This window comes from Spermophilus citellus (genome assembly GCF_964194105.1).
Source record: "Spermophilus citellus genome assembly, chromosome: 4".
NCBI lineage: Eukaryota > Metazoa > Chordata > Mammalia > Rodentia > Sciuridae > Spermophilus > Spermophilus citellus.
Window position 1 is genome coordinate 106,607,059 of NC_138185.1, and position 26,054 is coordinate 106,633,112.

General features: G+C 43.7%; 1 long non-coding RNA gene across 1 annotated transcript in view; it reads left to right on the forward strand.

Moving 5' to 3' along the window:
• Window positions 1–26,054, forward strand: part of LOC308647035 — an 83,061-nt gene that overhangs the window by 6,655 nt on the left and 50,352 nt on the right. The gene's annotated exons all lie outside the window — the stretch shown is intronic.

Genomic DNA, 26,054 nt, shown 5'->3' on the forward strand with positions numbered 1-26,054 from the left:
GAAGTTGATTTTATTTGATATGAGTATGGCCACTCCTGCTTGCTTCCGAGGGCCATGTGAGTGGTATGATTTTTCCCAACCTTTCACCTTCAGCCTGTGTATGTCTTTTCCTATCATATGAGTCTCCTGAAGGCAGCATATTGTTGGATTTGTTTTTTTGATCAAGGTTACTAGCTTCTGTCTCTTGATTGGTGAGTTTAGGCCATTAACATTTAAGGTTACAATTGAAATATGATTTGTACTTCCAGTCATGTTTATTTATTTATTTATTTTAGTTTGGCTAGTTTTTACTTTTTGGTTATTTTCCTCCCCCTTTACTGAGATACCTCCTGCTGTTAGTTTTGGGCACTATTTTTCCATTCCTCTTCTTGTAGAATTTTGCCCAAAATGCTTTGCAGTGCTGGTTTTCTGGCTGCGAATTCTTTTAGCTTTTGTTTATCGTGAAAGATTTTAATTTCATTGTCAAATCTGAAGCTTAATTTTGCTGGATACAGTATTCTTGGTTGGAATCCATTATTTTTCAGCGTTTGAAATACATTGTTCCAGGATCTTCTCGCTTTCAAAGTCTGTGATGAAAAATCAGTCGTTAACCTAATTGGTTTACCCCTGAATGTAATCTGCCTCCTTTCTCTCGTAGCTTTTAATATTCTCTCCTTGGTCTGTACATTGGCTATCTTCATAATTATATGTCTTGGAGTTGGTCTATTAAGGTTTTGGATGTTTGGGGTCCTGTAGTCTTCCAGGATTTGGCAATCCATTCCATCTTTCATCTCTGGGAAGTTTTCTAGGATTATTTCATTTAATAAGTTGTCCATTCCTTTGGTCTGAACCTCTGTGCCTTCTTCTATCCCAGTGACTCTCAAATTTGGTTTTTTGATGAGATCCCATATCTCTTGGATAGATTGCTCATGAGATTTAAGCATCTTTTCTGTGTTGACTATATTCTTTTCAAGTTGATACACTTTGTCTTCATTATCTGATGTTCTGACTTCTACTTGATCTAGTCTATTTGTAATATTCTCGTTAGCGTTTTTAATCTGGTTTATGGTTTCTTGCATTTCTAAGATTACTGTTTGGTTTTTTTTTAAGATCTCTATCTCCTGGTAAAGCTCGTATTTTGCAGTTTGAATTTGTTTGTTTAGTTCGTTTTCAAAATATACTTTCAATGCTTGGACTTGCTGTCTCATGTCTTCTCTAATATTCCGTTCCATCTGAGTTAGGTATGCCTTGATTTCTTTCCCTGTCCATGTTTCTGATGCTTCTAGGTCCTCCTGTAGATTTAAGTTGTCCTGCATTATCTGTAATCCTTTTTTCCCTTGTTTTTTCATGTTGTTCACGTTACTTTCCAGTTCTGTTTGACTGCTTTGTAACTGCTTTCTCCTATACATTTGTTTTGGCTTTGTATATCTCTGTTGTCTCTCCTTTGTGGTGGGAGATTATGCCTAGAGATGTTGGGCTTTATTGTACTTTAGAGCTGATGCATTCAATTTATAAAGGGCTTCCGGATTCTGTATGCATATAGTGATTTGTTGTTTGTTCTTAGGACTTTAGGTTAGGTTCTATGAAGGTATAAGGGTTAGTATGTCTTGGCTACTTTAGAAGGTTGCTCTACTGAAGGGGGATACTAACCGTCGATTGGATCAGGGTGTTGGTAGTAGCTAGGTATTTAGGAGCACTATAGACGGCCTGGAAACATTCACCTATTTGCATTTAGACAGTTACACGTAATGGAGGACGTAATGCTTGGGATGAAAGTTGGGGAGAAGGGGAAGGAAGGTGCTCTTGAAAAGAAAGAAGGAGAGGGAGATAGATAGCATAGAGGAGTACGGAAAGAACAATAAAACTTGGAAGAGGAAAGAAAGAGGGAAAAGGGGAGAGAAAAAATAAAATAAAATAAAATAAGAAATAAAATTAGGTCTTAGAGATCCATTTTCTTCTCTTCCCGTAGGCAAAGCTGTGCCCTCCGAGCTGAGTTTTGCATTCAATGTGTCGACAGCAATCCCTGTAAGGCGGCTCCTGGGAGTCTCTCAATCCTGTTGGTCCAGAGCCGTTTCACTTCTACGGCCCCTCCTCCCCTTCCTCCTGCCAGCCAGCCAGGTCCTGCTCACCGGAGGCGGCTCCCCAAGGATCTGGTTACACTTTCAGCCCCACCGCGTGCCCTATTTCCCGAACGACTGAGCACTCTCTCTGTCATTCATCTAAGTCCCAGTGCTGTGGAGCTGTGGTCTGGGAGTCAATAGTTTAGTTTTTCCAGACCCCTTTGGTGGGCACGCCCTCAGAAGCTGGCAGCTAAGACCTTTGGTGTCGCCACTGGTGGTAATGGGAGTTGGGGGTCGAGGATCCCCTCTGCTTCCCTCAGCCCCTACAATCACGACTACTCCACTGGCGGTAGGATGAGTTGGGGGTCTGGAGTGTCCTCTGTTTCCCTCCGCCCCTACTGTCACGCCCTCTCAGTTGGCGGTTGGGGGAGTTGTGGGGTGGGGGGGTCTTCTCTGCTTCCCTCCACCCCTACAGTCACGCCCATGTCACTGGCATTAGGGGGAGTTGGGGGTCGGGAGTCCCTTGGCCCTTACGGTCACACCCATGGAGAGATTTTTGAAGTTCCCCGGTTGTTTGTATCTGGTGTGGGTAGGAGTCACACACCTGCTAAAGTAGATTCCGCTGGGAAGGAATCTCATTGGCCAAACTTTGGTGACTTCTCCTCTCTGCTATGGCGGGCCCCTGGCTCCTTGCTGGAGTGTCCGAAGGGAGGGGTGGAACTGGCTTGTCTCTGGTCTGACTCAATCTCTGGTTTTAGTTCCCAGTTCGCTATTTCATAAAGGCTTGGTTAGATTCCCTTCACTTAGCCTCTTGAGCCGGGCAGGCGGGGGCGGTTCGCTGTGCGGGCGGGGCCATTCCCGGAGCCAGGCGGGCGGGGGGGGGGGACCGTTCACCATGTGGGTGGGGCTGTTAGCAGAGCCAGGAGGGCGGGGGACGTTTGCCGGGCCGTGTGGGGACTCTTCTCGCCACGCGGGGCCGCCAGGGGCCGTTTGCAGAGCCGGGCAGGTGGCGGCCAGCGGACATTCGGCAGCGGCCGGCGGGACTGGACCTCTGCGCCGCGTGGCCAAGATTCACTCGTCTGGGACAAACTGTCACCTCTAACAAACTTACTAATTCCCGGCAAGTCTCCTTTCAGCAGAATTTTGCTAGAAGTTCCTCAGTAGGTAGAATCTAGGTGTATTAATGGGTCTTTCTGATCCCATTAATGTGGAGATACTGAAAGTGCTGCTTCCTCGCCGGCCGCCATGTTGGGTCCTCCTAGTCAACATTTTTAAATATTTTTTAGTTGTCAAGCGCTCTACCACTGACTTACAACCACAGCCCCATAGTTAACATTTTAAGTTATTTCTTTGCCAAAAAATTCCTAATGATACAAGCAGATAGACCTAGGTGGTGGGAACATGAGGTTAAGGGGATAATTCTATAGACTGGGCCTACAGTGCTGACCCACCCATATATATATTTGTAGGTAGACACAATACCTTTACTTTATCTTTGTGGTGCTGAGGCTCAAACCCAGTGCCTCATGTGTGCTAGGCGAGTGCTCTACCACTGAGCCACAACCCCAGCACCCCCATACTATCTTTTAAAAAGTAATTTACTTAAGGCTACTCTGGCCCTGCCCTGGCTTAGGCCAATAGGATATATTACATTCCTCAGCAAACAACCTGTTATTGCAGGAAAAATGAAGGTCCAAAAACTCCTCCTTGCCAATAAGAACACAAGTTACCCTGAAGGGGGACTTTTGTGACCTTTATGCAGACCAGATTTTAGGGCTCAGGAAGACAGGATTATTAGAAGCAAAAGCCACCAACCATAAAATCTGTAAGAATAAATTCCAGGGGCTGGGGATGTGGCTCAAGTGGTAGCGCGCTTGCCTGGCATGCGTGCGGCCTGGGTTCGATCCTCAGCACCACATACCAACAAAGATGTTGTGTCCGCCGAAAATTAAAAAAAAAAAAAAAAAAAGAATAAATTCCAATCAGAACCAGTCAGTGTGGGCTGTCCCAGTTGCTTTGAAATTTTTTTTTTTTTTGGAAAATCACAAATAAAAAGTTTAATTTCAGAAACTTATAAATCCATCATTTATAAATACACTAAAGCACAATCCACTCGAATTGAGAGCGAGCGAAAATACAGTATTCAACAGAAGGACAGCTTCCTAGCAGTGCTTTGAATTTTTAACATGTCATTCCAATAGTAAAAATCCTTTGGGCTGGGGTTGTGGCTCAGTGGTAGAGCACTCGCCTAGTACATGTGAGGCCCTGGGTTTGATCCTCAGCACCACATAAAAATAAATAAATAAAATAAATGTGTTGTGTCCAACTACAACTAAAAAATAAAATTAAAAAAGAATCCCCCTCCTTGGGGTAAGACCATATACAGTGGGGACTTGAAAGTATGATGCAATGCTACTGTCAGTCAAAGGTCATGATATAGGGCTCGGGCTGGGGCTCAGTGGTAGAGTGCTCACCTAGGATGTGCTAGGTTCAATCCTCAGCACCACATAAAAATAAATAAATAAAATAAAGGGAGATATATATATATATATATAAACATATATATAAAGTCATGATGTAGATCTGGGCTGGACTTTCTGGAAATTTCCCCAGGACCCTCAGTAGAACTGGAGGACAAGAAGGAGGCACAACATCCCTCTCCTCTCTGAGAGGACTTTAAGAGAGTCCTTTCCCCCCTTTTCCTTTCCCTTTTAATGAACTCCTGCCTGCTACTCTGTGGACTTATTTGAAATCTGTCCTGTGGGACTGCAAGGAACCAGTCACGGACCTCCACACTTGCTTTGGCTCTGCAGGTTGGTCTTGCTCCATCATACTAAGAGGTGACTGTACATAGAAAACACCAAACAAACACTATGTCTCTAATAACTACAAACGTCTCAATTGGTTAACAGGCCAGAAAAATGAGTTATTAGTTACTAGATGAGTTATTAGATGCATTCTTATTATGAACAAATTAAATTACTTATTACAAATTTACTAAAGTCATGTGAATTAAAAATCATTTGGTAGCTGGGGCTGTAGCTCAGTGGCAGAGTGCTTGCCTCGCACGTGTGAGGCACTGAGTTCGATTGTCAGTACCACATAAAATATAAAAATAAACAAAATAAAGGCATACTTTTCATCTACAACTACAAAAAAAAAGTCATTTGGGAGTTGAGCATGGTGACACCCACTTGTAATATCAGCAGTTCAGGAGGCTAAGGCAGGAGGATCTCAAATTCAAAGCCATTGTCAGCCACTCAGCAAGGCTCTAATAATGGAGCAAGACCCCATCTCAAAATAAAAAATAAAAAGGGCTAGGCATGAGGCTCAGTGGTTAAGCCCCCCTGTGATCAATCTCTGGGACCAAAAAAAATTTTTTTAAGGTATTTGGGGGTGCTGGGGTTGTGGCTCAGCAGTAGAGCTCTCACCTAGCATGTGCGAGGCCCTGGGTTCAATCCTCAGCACCATATAAAAATAAATAAACAAAATAAAGGTATTGTGTACAACTAAAAAATAAATATTTTTTTTAAAGAGAGAGTGAGAGGAGAGAGAGAGAGAGAGAGAGAGAGAGAGAGAGAGAGAGAATTTTTTAATATTTATTTTTTAGTTTTCGGCGGACACAACATCTTTGTTTGTATGTGGTGCTGAGGATCGAACCCGGGCCGCACGCATGCCAGGCGAGCGCGCTACCGCTTGAGCCACATCCCCAGCCCCATAAATATTTTTTTAAAAGGTATTTGGGTTAATTTTCTACAAGTCAATATAATACCATGCAAACAAATTACTTAAGCACATAAGCACATAGGAGCATACAAGAAAATTTTAAAACTTAGAAGATTTAACATTTGCTATTTTTAAAAGTCAGACTTTTGACAGGATTTTAAAAAGATTTTGTAGTTGTAGATGGACAGCATTTATTTATTGTATTTGCTTTATGTGGTGCTGAGGATTGAACTTAGTGCCTCACAGGTGCTAGGAAAGTGCTCTACCACTGAGCTACAGCACCCAGCCATTGACAGGATATTTGAAAGCAGTTTGGTAAGTCTTAAATTTGTATTCCCAAAGTTGAGTCTAGGTAGAAAATTTACATCTTAAAGACTAAAGTTAGCGAAACTTAAGGAGCAAGTTTCTTCTTCACAGAGAGAAAATATCTTTGAAAGAGAAAATTAAAAGCCTCCACTAGCCAAAACAAAAATTGTTGAGAGCCACAGTTTAGTCAGAATAATGCCTGGCATTTTGCTAGAGGGAATGGTTGAAAGGTGAACCTGCTCCAGGATTAGGGTGGCTCCGGGATTAAGGCAGATCCTGCTGGGATTAGGGTGGATCCTGCTGCCTCAGACACCTGCTAATTTGGAGTTCCCTTGAGTTCTTGTGGGTTCTGAGAGAATTGGCGTATGGAGCCCGATGGAGGGAGTGTTTTCCCAGGAAGTGTGTGTAGAGTGCTGGTGAGAGTTCGGAAATAGAGTTGCTGTTTGAACCTACAAGGCTTTGTGGCGGCTCAGATATTTGTGCCTAGCCAGACTGCAGCATTTGGTGGCCCGTACGGGGAACACTTGAAGCTTGGAGGTAAGTGAAATTGGAGGTAAGAGAAAGAGCGAGAGAATGGGTGACCATTTCAAAAAACAATGTGTTCTTGTTTTGATTTATTTTGTTTTTATCTCAAGTTGCCTGTCCCTAGAACTTTCTCAGGCAAACTGGGGAAAATGGTTGGCTCAAAGTTTGAAGTTCTTCGCCCCTGAGGAAGAGAAATTGTTAGAGGAAGGAGGCACCCCAGTAAGACCAAGAACAGTTAGTGCATATGTTGATACAATACAAAAATGTAGCGCATGGCTTTTTAAAGAGGAGTTGTTGAATATATCACAATGGGACGATCATGGTATCCTGTAAAAAGATTTTTCTTCAACAAGAAAGAGATAGCTAGTTCTGTTTGCTACACTTGTCTAAGATCTTGGTTTTTACAGACATCTGATTAATTTACAAAGCTAAAGTGTTGAAACATCAACCACGAAATATAAAATCAAGTACTCTTTACTTATTAAGTTCCATAAGGTAATATATTTAAACATTATGTGTGTTTTCATAAATTGGTAAATGGAAAAAAAAGTTTAATATTGCTTTGTGTCTGTGTCTTTGCTGAAACAAGGTTACTAAGAGTTAAGATTCTATCAGGTGTAATTTATATGCAAAGAGTATAAGAAGTGTCAGTTGGGTTTCAATTATAGTATTATACTACCAAAAAAAAACATGAAATTATTTCATCTTATTAAAGTGGAGTAATGTGTCTAAACTCAGAAATTTTATAAGGGTTGTTTCAGAATGTGAATTTATAAAAAGGGTTAACGGCTAAAAAAGAGATATAAAAAGATTCAAGATGTGGAAATATATTTTAATATAAAAGGTTAAAGGAAAAATAAATGTTTCTAGATGAGATAATCTTTGTGTGGTAAAGTAAAAAGTTGTAAAATGTCTAAGTAAGTTGCAAAAGGCTTTAAAAGGTTAAAAATTAAAGGTGGTTAAGATGCCTTCATGGGGCTGGGGATGTGGCTCAAGCGGTAGCACTCTCGCCTGGCATGCGTGGGGCCCGGGTTCGATCCTCAGCACCACATATAAACAAAGATGTTGTGTCCACCGAAAACTAAAAAAAGAATAAATGTTTTTTAAAAAAAAAAGATGCCTTCATGGCGGAGGAAAGATTGCATCATTCAAAGCCTAGTTAATCTTAAAAGCATTACTTAAAAAAAAAACATGAAAATGGGAAGATAATAGGATAAAAGATATTTGGATAAAGAAGATTAAAAATTTGAAGTGGAAAACTTTAAAGACAGAGGTACAGAAAGGTAAAAAAAAAGATAGAGAAGATGTAGGAAGATAAAAAAGATGTAGGAAGACAAGAATTTTAAACCCACAAAATAGGAAGCAAAAAAAAAAAACCTAGGAGGAAAAAAAGCAACTAAGGGTGAATGTACAAACCTTAGAAGAAAACTAGAAGATAGAAACAAGATAAAAAATGGTTAAAAATGTCAAATAAAGGTATTTCAGATAAAAAATACAAAAAGCTAAGACAACTATTAGATACAGACATTCAAGATAGAAAACGGTAGAAGAGAGAAGTTCAAAGTCAAATATTGGATAAAATAGAAGAAAAAGGAGATTATTAGTAATTTTTTTCAAAAAGCCCATCAACTTTAATTTCTGGTGGTACAGAAATTTGAAGTCTCAGATAAGGGTGTTAAAATTTATAGACAAGAGCCAATTTAGAAAATGTTAAACTAGAAGGAAATTGGTTTAAAACCACATCAAAAATTTAAAAGGACTAAAGTAATTCTAAAAACTAAGGCAAAATGCTTTTGGAAGACTTAAATTTAAAAGGATCTTTAAATTTCCAAAGGATGCATACAGGAACATCATCCTGAAGAAAAATCAGTTAATGTTTTACTTAACAGGAATCCCATACAATCCACAGGGACAAAGCATAGTTGAAAGAGTTCATCAAACTATTAAAACGTACTTATTAAAGAAAAAAGAGGGAATTGGAAAGGGGTATATATCCCCCAAAGATAAACTTAAAATAACCCTTTTTACTCTAAACTTTTAAAATTTGGATTCATCAGGGCTTAGTGCTGCGGAAAGGCACATGTGTCCAAAAATGTACATAAGCCCTTTGGAAGGATATTCCAACAGGACAATGGAAAGGTCCTGACCCAGTGATTGTCTGGAGTTGGGGGTCCATTTGTGTGTTTCCATAGGGTGAACAGCAGCTGATTTGGATTCCATAGAGATTAACTAAAGTGATTTCTACAGACCAAAAAGAAGATGATTTGGCTCAAATCCATAACAGCTGATATCCAGAACTCCAGTTTGGCTATCCTTACATCTGCGACAGTGGTTCTCCCACACCTGGAGGCTAATGAAACCAGGATGCTTTTTTCAATATCTATTTTATTATTGCCCTTTCCCACATCATGAAGTTCTATTTTGTTTTTTTGAGCTCATACAGACCTAGGTTAATGTTTTGCTGATCAGTTCTATTTTTTGACTATGGAGTTTTTAAACATTGCAATGGAGATTTCACCTGTAAAAAGTTACAAGGCCTTTACTATTATGTTATGTGTTGTATGTATTATATTATGTGTGCACACTTGTGTTTTGTGTTGTATGTTTGTATGTGTGTATGTCCATATATCATATATGATGAGTGCTCATGAAAAAATGGATCCAAATATTTTTTTATTCACATGATTTAAATGGTTTAATTTAAATTAGGTAAACAGCTGTTGAGGATTGTTTTTAAAGGTGGTTAACAGATCTGTTTGTTTACTTTCACCTTTCCTTTTCATTATATTTAATAATTCTGTTCAGGATAATGTAAATTGCTCAGAAAATTGTTTTCTTAGTGCCTTCTGGAATGTTACATAATTTTTTTAAGCCATCATTGCCAGAATTCCTATCTTCATCCCAGTGCCGGTGAAGACAAAGATAAAACTAAACTACAGCTTCTTCGATAGCTATCACAGTAAACTGTATAAACTGATGCATCAATGAATAATAACTCAACAAGTGATGCTCAATCAAGAAGTCGATTTACTTTGGGAGGAAGTGGACATATTAATGAATTCCTCTGCTTTGAACTGCTTGCAGAACTTGCCTGGACTATGTATCACTTGCATGCATTGTGAACTATCTGTTGGTGCAGCGAATTGTGGTAGTGCTGGTGTATCTTTGCTGATGGTGTCATCGGTGGTACAATTTTTCCAAAAAGAGCCATCATTTGGCTTGGTGCTGTGGCATTTTGCATCCTCCTCCCCTTCTGCTTGTGATGGTCTAAAATTTGGGGGCCAACAGAGATGAGGCAAAGAACCTCAACCCGCCACTGGCACCAAGGCCAAATTTGGAGGCCAACAGAGGTGAGGCAAAGAACCTCACCCCTCCACTGGTGCAAAGGCCTATCCACAGGTGTGGCTGTATGTTGGACCAGTAGCCAATGATGGGTAAGATCCAATTACAATGGTACCAATCTAAGACAGGAGGCTGACACCTTGAGGTCAGCTCATCCGATGATGGGTAAGGTCCATATGTAGTATTGGACAACCTAAGACAGGCACGGTCCCTAAGCTACATGCTTGTTGTTTAATTAAACAGAAGGGGGGAGATGTTGAGAGCCACAGTTTAGTCGGAATGACGCCTGGCATTTTGCTCGAGGGAATGGTTGAAAGGTGACCCTGCTCCGGGATTAGGGCGGATCCTGTGTGTGTGTGTGGGGGGGGAGATAGGGCGGTTCTGGGATTAGGGCGGATCCTGCTGCCTCGGGCGCCCACTACTTTGGAGTTCCTGTTGAGTTCTCGTGGGGTTCCAGGAGAATTGGTACTTGGAGCCCGGTGGAGGGAGTGTATTCCCAGGAAGCGTGTGTAGAGTGCTGGTGAGAGTTTGGGAATAAAGAGTTGCTGTTTGAACCTACAAGGCTTTGTGGCAGCTCGGTTATTTGTGCCCAGCCAGACTGCGTCAAACAATAATTTAAATGTGCAGAATTTTTTAAAAAGCAGATTCATCAGGAGAAAATTCATGAGCTCAAAATAAAGCAATTGCAGGTAAACTCCATTTCTTTCTTTCTTTCTTTCTTTCTTTCTTTCTTTCTTTCTTTCTTTTTTTTTTTTTTTTTTTTTTTGCCACTGGGGATTGCTTAGCCACTGAGCTAAATCCCTACCCTTTTTGGTTTTTGAGACAGGGTCTCCCTAAGTTGCTTAGGGCCTCGCTAAGTTGCTGAGGCTGGCCTCAAACTTGCATTCCTCCTGCCTCAGCCTCCTGCGTCACTGGGATTACAGCCTGCACCACCATACCCAGCAGTACATTTCTTTTGATAGAAACCCATCTGATGACTGAAGCAAGAACTATGCTTTTGAAATCTGTTGCTACAGACATCAGAATTTGCCTATTAAGCCAATTGTCAAGTTAACAAACATATAATTGTACTAAATCAGCTTCTACTTTTGGAAATATAGGCCATGTTGTAACCAAAACTTCTCTCAGGAGCTCTGAAATATAATTAGCACTTTTCACTTTCATAACAAAAGTCTCCCAAACAAATACTCTAGGTCTCTACTCCTCTTCGTACCTATTCCAAACAAATTAGCCCCAGACAACACCAAAGACAAGGCCAAATTTTCCTGTCAACTAGTTTAAGAAGAATTCCAAACTGATTTCAAGGAGACTTCAAATTGGCTATGGCTTTTTAGCCATGGCTGGGCACAGTGGCACACACCTGTAATCCCAGCAGCTCAGGAGACTGAGGCAGGAGGATCGAGAGTTCAAAGCCACCTTAGCAATTTTATAAGGCCCTGTATCTAAATAAAATATTAAAAAGGGGCTGAAGATGTGGCGCAGTAATTAAGCGCCCAGTTCAATTCCTAGTACAAAAGAAAAAAAAAAAGTGGCAAACATCTGTTGGGACTATAGTCCCTTAATGGTCATTATTATGTTACCAGAAGCCTAACCCAAGGACCCTACCTGGGTCCTGGCTGATTGGATTTGGCCACCGACCTGCATACAAAATAGGCAAAAGATGGAAAAATAAATAGCAATCTTTATGCAGTTTGATTAAACTGGGGAGAAGCCATCTAGCTGCTTCTGCCCACCAGCCCCCAGAAAAAGGTAGGATTTAGAGACAAAAGCAGGAGATGTACAGATGTAGCTGTAGTTATCTAGCCTGCATTACGCAGGTGTGTGGACAATCTCCTTTGGTGCCTGGAGGAATGTGTTCCCAATTCACAGCAGGGGCCCAAATTCAGTCTGTTTCAGATCTCACTAATTTGCCCAGGCTAGCTGCATACTTGAATCCTCCTGCCTCTACTTTCTATTTCAGGGAATATTCAATGAGATTCAGATCTCCCAGGCTGGAATGCTTCAAGCAGTGTCAGAGCTGGGTGTGCTGGGTGGGGGTGGGGCAGGCGTGGCAATTTGAGGACGCACTTGCCCTCAGGGCAGTTAGACACCTTGCTTACCTCACAAGAGACCCTCCCAGCCTGACCTCAGGAGAACTGAGGAGCCTAGTTCTCCTGCAAGCATGGAGGGATAGAGTTCCATAGAGTCAGAACTCAGGAGTTCCTGCCTGGCTCCAACAAGGCCAGCAGCCACCAGGCAAAATGCTATGCAAATCAACCTTTGAGCTTTGCATCCGGTTGGGGGTGGAGTGGGGAGGGGAGGCCATGGATGGAGCACCTGAGGCTAGACTTCAGGAAGAGGACATGGGTGGGTGCTGTACCCGCTGCACAAAGAGAAGCTTGAGGCTCTGATGGGAAGGAAAGATGTGGAGACAGGTGTTCAAGGGGAGGGGAGAAGAGGAACGAAGGGACAGTGCCAAGCAGGCAGAGGATCCAGAATTCTCACAGTATTAGATATGGAAAACATCAAACCTCCAACCAGTGTGGCCTGGGAAGAGGGCAACACACTGATAACATTGATCCTTTCCCAATATGCTCTTTCCCAGTTACTAGACAAGCCCTGGGAGGAGATATCCATCAAGCCTAGAATCACAGTCTCTGGGAGGAGGCCAAAGCATTGATCCTTCCCAAGATAAACCCTTTCCTGGATACTTACCGCTGACCCCAGAACCTCCATCTGGCCTAGTAAAAAGAGATCGCAAACTGAGTGCCCAACTGATATGCTCATTAATCAAATCACCTCTCAGTGTAACCTATATAAGCACAGACTCCCCCTTTAGTTGGTGGCTCATTTTCCACCAGGAAAGTGGGTCCATCAGAGGCATGAACCCACCACTGAATAAAGGCTCTGCTGATCCGTGAAGTCTGCACCCGGCTCAGTCCTTTTGTGGGAACACGCAGCAGGCTGATTCTGCCTTTTGTTCCAGCCACTCAAAGTGGTTCATCCTGTCCTCTTTCCAAACCAACCTAAGAAGCAGAAAGACACTCTCTTCTGAAAGGATCTCCCATTTGGGGCTCATTCCATTAAGAGTCATGGCCTGTGGGCCATATTGGGGACTGGATTAGGGGAAAACAGAGAGGGAAGAGCTATGTTGTCCTGCCCAACTCTCTGATCCAAGGTGCTGGTGAGTAATGTGGCAAGGATGGGGCAGACACTGACTTTCAAGCCTCTCTTCCAAAAGGAAGTGTCCCTCTGTATCCCGCCCCTAGACACCTCAAACATAGAAAGATGGACCTGGAGAATGAGCCCAGGATCTCCAGAGTTGTTTTCTGGGTGCTCTTAGATGTCCTACTGAAGTGGCACCCCCTTTCTCCACAGAAAAGCCCATTTCACCATGGCTGATTTTAGGACTGTCAGCAAAAGAGTCTCTAAGAAAGAGTTCAATGTAGATAAACTTCCTATTTTTGTGTAGCCCTGTTTACTTGGCCAGGGGCCGAGAAGATACCAGCACTCCAGATGCTGGACACCTCCTCACTAGTTTTTCACAAACATATCCAGTAGAGTACTTTGTAGAACTGTGCAAACAAGGCCTCTGGCCTTGAGCTGGGCTTCACAGAGATGTCTACATTTTTAAGATAAGTTACAAATGGGCTCTGTGTAACAGCTGGCAGGGGGATTAATTGATTACAGCAAAAGCTGTGCCCTCTGAACCTGGCTGCAGCCAAATAAAACTGTTTCCTGCTATCTTGCGTGCCTTGCCTCGTTTGTCCCTACAACACTACCTCCACCATCAGACTTTGTCACCCCAATCAGAGTTAATCTCATGGAATGTGTCCCCATCAACCAGACTAAGGCTCAGAGATGGATCTGTCCCTCAGTGGACTCTCATTGCCTTACCTGGGGTCCCTTAGAATACCTTGTGGAAAAATCCCTTCATACCTTCCACCCAGTCTCCTCAGCCACAGCTTCCCTTGGAGTTCTCAGAATACCACAGAAGAAGGGGGACTCGAGTGAGGAGGCCAGGCGGCCCTGATAGTGTAACAGTGGTTCACTTTATGCTTTGACTATCTCTTGTTGCTCTAAAACTGACACTATTTTCCCAACCTTCTCCTCCTTGACAGTCTTCTCCCTGATTTTTTCCTCCCAATCTCTCCTTCCTAATCTCAGGATATGGGATTTCTGAATCATCTCTTAAAAAACAACAACAACAACAACAACAACAACAAAACCCCCTGCTCCCTTGATGAGAAGAATCACAGACTCTGGGACAGGAGGCCTCTGTTTCTCTTTTGCTAGCAAAGCAGTAAAACTTTTTTTTTCTTTTTCTCAAAATCTTGTCTTTGCTATTGCATTGGCATCAGGGACAAGGACGGAGTTTCAGCAACAAAAGAAGCCGGGCTGCTGTGGCCGGGTGGGGGTGGGGGTGGTCTAGGAGCCTGTAGGGTAGGCAAGCATGGCATTCAGCAATTGGCCCGAGTTTCAGAAGTCAGAGTGTTTGCAGATTGGCTGACTTTCAGCCTTGGAGTTTAGGGATTGGCTGACTTTCAGAAGTGGAATTGCTGGAGTAAGACGGTTGCTGATTGGCTGGCTCTCAGAAGCGTGGTCATTGGAATGAAGCCCTTGAGTAATGTTGTCAGTGATTGATTGGGCCAGGTTTAAATTTGGTCTGTATGACTTGTTCATGGCTTGGAACTGGTTCCCGAAACAGTCTTTCCCCCTCTTTTTAAAATTTAGAGAATAGAAATATTTTGTTTTCTCCTCCCCCACATACAGTTGACTTCCCTCCTCTTGGACCAGGGAGGCACTAGTCATCTGTACCCAAATTCCAGAATCAGCTCAGGACTGGCCATTCATTCCTTCAACACCTCTTTCTGAGAACAGCACTCTAGAAGGCAGACCAGGGCCCTTCCCTTCAGGTGCTGGACACATTCTCCAGGGGGTAATTGAGCCCAGAGGTGGGCACCGAGAGAGTGTTCTAGAAGTATTTATTGGGGGTGATGGCTCATTATACTTCCACCTCCTGGTAGCTGTAGGTCTGACTTCCTTATGATGATATGTATCCCTGGTCAGATGGGGTTCAGAGCCTGCTGGATGAGGAAGGAGAGAACTGAGAGGCTTTGGGCCACTCAGTGGTAGAAATTCAGAGAACAGCCTGAAGGACCTGTGGCACACTTGGATCAATCACTGGCCCTGAACAAGCTTCTGGACTTGGGCTGGGGACCCATAGCCAAGAAGGTGGCTGCTATTAAAGACAGCAAAAGAAGGTGCTTCTGTGAAGTCTCTTTCTAGTGCAAAGAGCCAGGTGACATCTTTGACTTATTCTCCCCTGTGTTATTGATGGGCTTTGTTTTATTCCAAAGAGGACTGGAACATGAGCATCATGAAGACTGGAAACTTGCTTGTTGTCTTCACCATCTGTATGGATGGGTGGATGGCTAGTGGATGATGGCTGAATTATGAACTTGGCAGAACTGGTATAGGCCATACCCTTTCATATATACATATGCAGATACACACACATACGTACAGACATACATATATATATATACATATAGTTTTAGATGGGCACAATGCCTTTATTTTATTTATTTACATGGTGCTGAGGATCAAACCCAGTGTCTTACACATGCTAGGCAAGTGCTCTTCTACTGAGCCACAACCCCAGCCCTCTAACCTTCCTTTGCCGACCCCTCTAGAATCCAGGCTCAGAGTACCCACCCCCACCCCAATACACACATAAAGGTGTGGACTGAACACAGCTCACCAGCTCCTCACTTCTGGATCCAGAGTGAGCCCCCTGTGATCCACTAGGGTCCAAGTCTTCTTTGATTGTTAGGGCTTCTGAAGTAGTCAGCTTTAACTTCTAGAATATGGGGTATACCTTTGAGAAAAACAAAATATATTAATTTGGGTCATAGGTCAGAAAAACAAATTTATATTTGTCTTTGGCCTGAGTTGGTTTTGGCCTTTGGCCACTAGTCAGGAGAGCAAGAGGGATGGGGAGGGTTGTCTTGGCCCTAAAGCAAGAAAAATGGGTTGAAGCCTAGTCTGGCCAGAATCCTGAAGGGAACTGCACCAGGTCTTCCCCATCTGGACCGTCTATTTCAGGACATATTTAACTGAGACCCTGCTTTGTGCTAAGTACAGTATAGGACATAAGTAGACTCTGCCCCAGCCCTGAAGGGACTCAGTGTCTGGTGGGAGACAGATAAGTGAGTAAAGGTACACTCTTTTGTTTTGTTCCTCTTCAGTCCTTTTAATTTTTTTATTTTGAGCGAGGGTGTCACTAAGTTGCTGAGGCTGGCTTTCAACTCCTGATCCTCCTGCTTCAGCTTCCCGAGCTGCTGGAATTACAGGCGTGCACCACCACAGCTGGCTGAGATACACAGTTCAGAGTAATCAAGGCTGTTAAGAAAGGGAGTGATCATAGGGGTTCTGTGAGCCCAGGGAAGGTAGCAGACTCAGTTGAGTTGGAGTGTGACATCAGAAACCTGCCATAAGGAAGGACTGACTATGTAATTTTTAAATTTTTATTTTTGGGGGTGGGTGGGTACTGGGGATTGAACTCAGGGGCACTCAACCACAGAGCCCCATCCCCAGCCCTATTTTATTTAGAGACAGGGTCTCACTGAGGTGCTTAGCGCCTTGCTTTTGCTGAGGCTGGCTTTGAACTCATGGTCCTCAGCCTCCTGAGCTTCTGGGATTACAGGTGTGCGCCACGGCACCCAGCTAACTGGCTTTGTAATTTGGATGGCCCAGTGCGAAAAGAAAATGCAAGTCTCTTTTGTTCAAATTTCAAGACAGCACTAACATGTCTTAAACCAAGTTCAGGGTCCTTCTCAAGCGTGGGATTCTACAGGTGCCTGCTCTCATCCCCAGGAAGCCACCCTGTGGGAAGAAGGGAACAGCTGAGCTGAGGAGTGTGTGAGTGTGCCAGGGAAGGTGACAGGGACAGCCTGATGTGTGGGACGACCTGGCAGTTCTGTGGACTTCCAGGAGCCCTGTTTCCTCAGCTCTGGGTCTGAATACCTGCACAGGAACAGATAGCCCAGGCAAGGTTTGTCCAGGTTTGGGGATCCTGTGAGGTTGCCAGCTGTCCCTTCTTGGCAAGATGTTGGGTGGGAGTAGGGGAACATGATCATTTTAATCTGACATGATAACACTCACTGAGAGCTAAAATGTTATTCCTATTAATGAAACAGTAGAAGTTGCTTTTTGTAACAAAATTGGCAAACAAGTAAACTTATGAAGGCCAAGAAGCCCTGCTGGTTTCCCTAATTTTTTGAAGTATTTATTTATTTATTTTAGTTGTCAATGGACCTTTATTTTTATTTATTGATATGTGGTGCTGAGAATCGATCCTGTGCCTCATATATGCTAGGCAAGCACTCTGCCACTGAGCCACGACCCCAGCCCCGGTTTCCCTAATTTTTTAAAAAAGAATTGACTGCTGTGTGAACTCCCCACATCTAGGATCCAGAGGCCCTTCATTATGATGGTATGTATCCCTGGAGAAGCCACCTGTGACACCCAGCAGCCTTGATGACAGTCAAGGCTGAAGAGAGCCAGGCAAGTTCCAGGAGTTGGGGATGGGTGCTCCCCCAGGCACAGCCCTGTCCTGCCCCAGCTGTGCCTCTACAGAGTAAGACAGGAGCTCCAGCTAAGAGCTGAGAGCTCAGAGCTGAGAGCTCTGAGAGGGCAGCTTCAAGCCCAGCACTGAGATAACTGGAGACAGAAACCAAAGGCTCCCTTGATAGCCCTCCAGGCAACCAACACAGAACAAAACAGAGATAAGGAGCACCCACCTCTTCCAAAGCCAAGTGGCTTGAAGAGTCTTCTTGGTGTGGACATTGGGTTTAAAACCTGGGCAGCTGATAGGAGATCCCTTGGCAGGGAGCTGAAAAGATAAAAGAGCTCCAGGAGGACTCCAAAGGGCTCCTGGCTGAAGGTTAAGCCCAGGCCCTCCAGGCTCAGTTTTTTAGGCTAAAGTGTTACCATTTTGGTGTTCTTGTTTTTTTTTTTTTTTTTTTTTTTTTTGTACCAGGGATTGAACCCAGGGGGGCTTCACCACTGAGACACATTTCCAGCCCTGTTTTATGTCTTATTTAGAAATAGGGTCTTGCTGAGTTGCTTGGGGCCTCACTAAATTGCTGAGGCTGGCTTTGAAATCATGATCTTTCTGCCCAGCCTCCCAAGCAACAAAAACACCCAAACCATACCACTTTTGCCTAAAAAGCTGAGCCTGGAGGGCCTGGGCTTGACCTTCAGCCAGGAGCCCTTCTGAGTCCTCGTGGAGATCATTATCTTTTCAGCTCCCTGCCAGGGATCTCCCCATCAGCTGCACCACCTTGCCTGGCCTTTGGTGTTGTTTTTAAACAAAGGTAAGGTGGCTGCTTGCTTTCCCTCTTTCTCTTCCTCCCTCCCTTCCCTTCTCTGCCCTTCCCTTCCTTTCCCTTCCCCTTCTCCTTCCTTCTTCCTTCTCTTCTTTCTGTAAGGGCCTTGCTTAGCATTTGGACTGCCATCTTAAGGGACAGCCACCATTTTAAGGAAAAAGTTTCGCTTTCTCCCCCAAGGACGTTTCTGAGAAAGGCTCACCACTCCCTCATCCCAACCCAACCTCTAACTGCCTGCATTAGGACTCGCCCAGCTCTGATTGTGGAGCCTGCCCCATAAAAGTCCCAGAACCCAAGCCTGCTTTGCCTCTCTCCACTATAGAGAGATGGCCTTTATTTGTCAGCTCTGACAAATAAACTCTGCTGTGTATCTCTGCCTGGTCTCAGTCTTTCATTTCTCATTTACCTGTCTCTCATTTCTTGCTTTCCCTTCTCTCCCTCCCTCCCTTCCTTTCTTTCTTTTTTTCCTGAACCCAGGCACTCTACCACTGAGCTACACCCCCAGCCCTTTTACTTATAACTGGCCTCAATCCTGCAATTTTCTTGCTTCAGCCTCCTGAGTCACTGGAATTACAGGTGTGCGCCACCACATATTTTTGGGGTGGGCACTGGCTGAATCCAGCCAGCTGGGGTCCAGGCGGTTCCCTGGGCTAGGCTGCCAGTAACAGGAGCACCTGGGCGTGGCTTCAGATGCATGCCCGTGGCCCTCAGCAACCAACTGACTTCCTGTGAGCCTCAGTGTTCTCATCTGGGCCTTGAAGATGGTGAGCCCAGGGGGGCAGGACTAGGTAAGGATCAAGAGAAGATGGCTATAAAGGGCTCAATCAGTACTGCCCTGAACGGTGGCCCTGCACTGTAAGAGGGCCTCATTCTGGTCCTCTTCTGCCTGTTCTCTGTCCCACTGGGACAAACAGTGAGGGCTTCTAAGGCTCCTGACTTCACGGTTTGGGGGCAGTTTAACCTGGGTCTCCTGCCTGTCTCTACAGACTAGGCCACCTCTTCTAAACCTCTTCTCTGTGGCCCCTTCTGGGGGAAGAAGCTAGAGGTGGGACAAAGGTCAGATTTGAGCCAGACCAGATGGTCCTACAGGAAGTGGGGAAGGTGCCTTTGGGTCTATTCTCCCCACAGAGAAAAGGGTCAAGGTTCTGGGAGTGGAGGAAACTGAGGGCCTCAATCAGGCTGGTGGACACCCCCACTCTGGGACCTTTGGAAGGAGGAAATCTTCCCAGAGGAGAGGAGAGTTAGCCCTCCAGTCCTTAAAAGGAGAGGACCTGAGACAGCTGTGGCTGGTAGTGAGCCACAAGCTGGGAGGGAGAACTTATCCTGTCCCCAGCCTCAGACCAGAGCCCACCCCCCAGGGGACTCCAGGGGCCTCTGCAGGGCTAGAGCTGGGTTTCAGTTTCTGCAGGGGAGGGGCTGCAGAGGCACCAACCCAGGAAGGCTAGAGGGAGGACTGGGTGGGGGCATGGAGCAGGAAAAATGTGGGTCAAGGGTGGAGGGCGTGTCTCAGGCACCCTGAGAAGGTCCAGGCTGTGAGAGAGTCCCCTGAGTTAGTTATCCAAGGGCGCAGTCTCACCCTGTGTGTCCATCTCAGCCCACAGATTGCTTCTGCTCCTACCCTGGCAGCTTTGGGACTGAAAGGGCAAATTTCCTGAGTTGTATAAGTTTTTTGCAGGCAGTAGGGACTCTGTCTGAGAAAGGCAGGCAGGTGGCTAGGTGAGTGGAAAGGAGCTTACCTTGTTTCCGGTGCTGAATAGTAATGGCCTGTCTAAAGTTACCAGATTTAGCAAACAAAAATATGGGACTTTCAATTAAATTTGACTTTCAGCTAAACAATGAATTTTTTGTAAATATAACTATGTCCCATTCCATGAAATATGTGGGTCAAGTTAATACTAAAAAATTGTTGTTCATCTTATAAAAACCATGTGCTAACTGCTTGCCCAACTGGAGCTTCTATTTGTTGTTTATCTTTAAATTCAATTTTAACTGAGCTTTTACATTTTATCAGACATCCCTAGGCTTGTCCCACTATGGTCCCAGTGGACATTCTCAAGTCCATCCCTGAAACAGAGCCAGGATCTTGACAACAGAAAGGAGCCTGTCTAAGGTTACCAGATTTAGCAAACAAAAATATGGGACTTTTAATTAAATTTGCCAGTATAGGCCTGACAGGTCTCCCTGATAACAGAGATAAGATCATACTTGAGATTAGATCTTACCAGAGATTGCTGAAATCTTCCTAGGACAGGATTTCAAGCAAGAGATTTCAAGTATAGCAAGGTTCATTTAAAAAGAAAGAAGGAGGGCTGGGGTTGTGGCTGAGCGGTAGAGCACTTGCCTAGCATGTGCAAGGCCCTGGGTTCAATCCTCAGCACCATATATAAATAGAGGTATTGTGTGCAACTAAAATATAAACAAATATTTTAAAAAAGAGAAAGTGATAAAGAAGATGGCAGTGGAAAGGGGGTAGAGAGGGTGTGAGCACCAAAGGAGTGAACAGGCCCCTCAGAGACGAGGGGGACAACTCACTTCTTTGTGTTTCAGTTTTTACTGCAGTTGGAGGGAAATTGTTATAAGGTCCCACACAAGTATCACCTCTGGGCTCTGGATGGGCAGACTACATTGCTAAGAACCTAAGGGCAACTCTCAATCATCTTGGCCTGGCTGACAGGTCCTAATTGAATTTATGGTCAGTGGGCTCCAGTCTTAATCATCGTGCTTTCCTAGGTCTGAGATTCTGGTCTGTGTTGTTTGCATAGGGTCTTGTTTTTTAGCGTTTATGCCACTCTGAGCAAATATATCCTGTCCTTTGCTTCTTAACCCCTGAATTTACCCATCTTCCTTCTGTTGTAAGAGGAATAGTTTGTAGGGCTGAGATCAGGCAAGGGTCTGCAACAGCTATCTTGTCTGACCTTGAGGTGCCCCTGAGGCAGGATTGTTGATGAACTGACTTGCTCTATGGTAAGTATTTTCTTAAACTCCTGACCCACTGCTTATATCTAACTGCTTCCTAACAGTCTGTCTCCCTAACCCCGCCATTCCCTTTGCACAAAATTCTAGATCTGACACCAGGGATCCTAAGGCAAACTAAGCCCAGGATGCTTGGCCAATTGCTCTGTATCCCTCCCCACTAGCACACACAGCCATCCACTGACAACACTTATCCAGGTGGAGGTGGTCAGGGGAGAGGCTTGTGGGGCTGGGCTTAAAGAATGCTTGGGAGGAGACTGGGGTTGTGGCTCAGTGGTAGAGCACTTGCCTCATACTTGTGAGGCACTGGGTTCGATCTTCAGCACCACATAAAAATAAATAAAGTAAAGGTATTGTGTCCATCTACAACTAAAAAAATTTAAAAAAAGAATGCTTGGGAGGGGCTCAGGTGTAGCTCAGGGCAGAGTGTTTGCCCAGCATGTGCAAGGCCCTGGCTTTGATTCTTAGTAGTGCAAAAAAAAAAAAAAAAAAAAAGAATGCTTGGGAGAAAATGCCCCTCTATTCTGGGAATCCCAAGTAACTTCCTTGCAGGCCTGGTGTTTGAATACTGGGTGATACAGGTGCAGGGAGGCCAAGGCCGGGTTCTTAGGGCTTTGGATATTAGGCCAGAGTGGTTTTTGTACTTTACACTAAGCAGTGGGGAATTGTAGAAGGGATTTTTTTTCTTTTTTCTGGGGGTACCAGGGGTTGAACTAGGGGTGCTTTACCACTGAGCCATCCCAGCCTTTTTTATGTTTTATTTTGGAAACAGAGTCTCAGTAAGTTGCTTAAGGCCTTGCTAAATTGATGAGGCTGGCTTTGGGTTTGTTTGTTTTTTTTTTTTTTTTTGTTTTTTTTTTTGTGTGTTTATTTGTTTTCTTAGTACCAGGGATTGAACCCAGGGGTGCTTAAACACTGAGCCACATCTCCAGCCCTTTTTTTTATATTTTATTTAGAGACAGGGTCTTGCTGAGTTGCTTTAGGGCCTCACTAAGTTCTTAGGCTAGCTTTGAACTTGAGTCCTCCTGCCTCAGTCTCTGAGCTGCCAGGATTACAGTCATGTGCCACCATACTGGACTGAGGGGATTCTTTTAAATGGTAAATTTGTTGGTTCAGGTAAACAAGTAAATCAAGAGAGAGGGCAGTGTTCTCTAAGTGGAACCTTGCCGCAGTCTTGGCTTGGCACAGAATCACGAGCCACCACACAGCTTTGTAGATTCAAACAGCAATCCTTTATTCCCGAACTCACGCCGGCACTCTACACACGTTCAGGGGAAAATCCCAGTTCTGCCCCCCATTCACCTACTCCACGAGGCTTTTTTCCAAAAATCCTTTCTGAATCTCACGAGAACTCAACGGGGAACAAGCAGCAGGAACACCCTAATCCCAGCAGCAATAATCTTCAACCTCCAACTTCCCTAAAACCCCTATTGTCTTAAACCGGGAACACCCTAAACTTGTCTTAAACCGGGAACGCCCTAAACTCAAGGAGTGGGATACGTCCTCAAACCTGATCAGCTCTAAACCCGGATCTGCGTTGGTCCTTGAGCAAGGTCACCTTACATGCAATGTCAACAGCGAAATCCATTTAACATGGGGTACGCTAGCAAGAAAATTTTGATGCGTCATTCCTACTTGGCAATGGCCCTCAGCAGAACCTGAAAGTCCCCAAGATACTTTGAGGAGATCTGCAATGTCAAAACTATTTTCATAGTAATACTGAGACCCTATATGCCCTTCTCACTTGACTGATGGCTCTAAAGTAATAGTGAATGTGTTATCACTTTAGCACAAGTTAAGACAGTAGCACCTGAAGGGGTCAAAATAAGCCAATCGGCATGAGGATTATTTCCAGCTGAAGGCAATGAACAACCAACTGCTACAGGAAGAGTTCTCTGCCCTCTTATATGTCAAAATACCAGGCATAAATTTCCCTCTGTGAAGATGTTTGTCCCTATACCAGAAAGGGAAAAGCTTCTCCCCACAGGGATGGAGAGCAGGCAGTGAGATGAGTTTGCATAAACAGTCCTTAGTAAAATAGCCCTTATCTTCCATTGGGTCCCCCATAGATGTCCTGGCCACTTCCCACAAATTATCGCCCTTGTAGCCCAAACTCTCTTTCCTTTGTCTCAGTGGTATAAGTCCCCAAGTCCAGTCACTTCATAGAGTCTCAGTTCTGTTCTGTGAATGCCCATGCACATAAATATTAATGAAGCTGTGTTCTCCTGTTAATTTGTCTTTTATTAGTTTTATTTGCAGGTCTTCATTAATGACCCTAAGTGGGTAATGAAAGTCTTTCCTCCCTGACACCAAATTGTACTAGTAGTCTCTAGTACTTTTCTATTTTTCATTTCTTTTTTTGGGGGGTGGGAGAACCTAGGGGCACTTAACCACTGAGCCACACCCCCAGCCCCCCCTTTTAAAAATAAACTGACCTTTTTTTAATGTTTATTTTTTAGCTGTAGTTGAACACAATATCTTTATTTTATTTATTTATTTTTATGTGGTGCTGAGGATCGAACCCAGGGCCTCACACATGCTAGGCAAGTGGTCTGCCACTGAGCCACAACTCCAGCACCACCACCCCCAGCCCTTTTTTATATTTTATTTTGAGACAGGGTCTTGCTAAGTTGCTTAGGGCCTCACTAAGTTGCTGAGGCTGGCCTTGAACTTGCAATCATCCTGCTTCAGTGTCCTGAGTTGCTGGAATTATGGGCATGCTCTGTGCCAAGTACTAGTACTTTTCATTGCCATGTGTTTGCAATTTTTAGAAAAGTTTAGTTTATGAATGACCTTGACAGAGCAGTAAAAAGTATTAATTTTATTAACTCTTAACCTATAAGATGTATACACCTTTGTTATTTTAATATTTTGAGTGGCAAAAGGAGAAGTATGCACTTCTGTTTACCAAAGGAGGTTGGTGGGCTCCAGGAAAAGTGCCTCTGTGATTGGCTGAGATGTCACCGAACTGTCTGCTTTTTTCTTTTCTTTTGGTACTAAATATGGTGCTTTACCACTGAGCTATGTCCCCAGCCCTTTTCATTTTTTATTTTCAGATGGGGCCTTGCTAAGTTGCTGAAGCTAGCTTTGAACTCACAGTCCTCCTGTATCAGTCTCCTGAGCCACTGGGATTACAGACATGTACCACTACACCCAGTGTATGGCTGCTTTTTTTTTTTTAAATATTTTTTAGTTTTAGGTGGACACAATATCTTTATTTTTATTTTTATGTGGTGCTGAGAATCGAACCCAGTGCCTTATGCATGCTAGGCGAGCGTGCTACCACTTGAGCCACATCCCCAGCCCTATGGCTGCTTTTTTGAAGGAACACCATTATCATTTTTATCTGAAAGACTGACAAAATATGGTAATTCAGATAGTTAGCAGATATTTTCTCAACAATGAATGAAATACGCCTGTCACTCCATGTGAAAGAACAGGTAGTACTGGGTGCCGATAACAAAAATCTGAGCTTTCAAGCAAAAGTCAAAACTTTGGAACACTGTATCCATCACTGTGAACTTGACAAGCTTCCCAATACTGAAAGACTTTGTGATTAGTAGTGATATTAACATATGTGATTTTTCAATATTGTATAATGAAATGTGTCAAAATTTGTAAGATTTGCATAACTTAGTCAATCAAAACTTTCCAAATGACAAGTGTATGATGTTATAAAATCATGCACACATAAAAGATTCATACAAAGTATAGACAGACAATAGTTTGTGGTTGTTTTGTCTGTCTGTTTTTGTGGTACAGGGAATCAAACCCAGGGCCTCAAACATGCTAGGCAAGCTCTCTACTATTGAAGTACATCTACAGTTCCAAGATGATAAAGTTGTTTTTTTTTTTTTTAAGTATTTTTTAGTTGTAGTTGACACATATCTTTATTTATTTTTATGCGGTGCTGAGGATTGAACCCAGGTCCTCGCACATGCTAGGCGAGCGCTCACCACTTAGCCACAACCCCAGCCCCCCAAGATGATAGGTTTTAATGTCAGATAATATAAATGTCATTGGTTTCCTTTTATTTTAATTTTAGTTTAGTTTTTGCAGTAATGGGGATTGAACTCAGAGGTACTTGACCATTGAGCTCCATCTCCTGCCCTTTTTATGTTTTATTTTGAGACAGGGTTTTGCGCATTGCCCAGGCTGGCCTTGAACTTGGGATCCTTCTGCCTCAGCCTCCCCAGCATGCACATGTGCCAATTATATAAATATAATGTAATCTATTAAACCATTACTCTATTGCTGAACATTTCAGCTTTTTTGATTTCTTTTAACTAATTCAAACAATGATGCAATGGTCATCCTTGGAAAAATTATAAGCAGGTAAGTGATATCTTCATATCTGTTTGTTCAAAAGGTCTCTCTGAACATGTGAACTGCTGCAATCCAAAGAAGATCTGTGGGTTGGATCAATGTCAATTTCCTGCTTGTGGATATTGTACTATTGCAAGATTTTGCCACTAGAGAAAACAAGAGGGAAACCAGGTGAAGGGTACACAGGATCTCTCTATATTCCCCTTCCTTCCTTCCTTCCTTCCTTCCTTCCTTCCTTCCTTCCTTCCTTCCTCCCTCCCTCCCTCCCTCCCTCCCTCCCTCCCTTCCTTCCTTCCTTCCTTCCTTCCTTCCTTCCTTCCTTCCCTTTCTTTCATGAAGTACTGCTGATTGAACCCAGGAAATTGAACCCAGGGGCACTCTTCCAATAAACTACATCCCCAGCCCCCCCCTCACTTTTTTCAATTTTATTTTGAGACAGGGACTT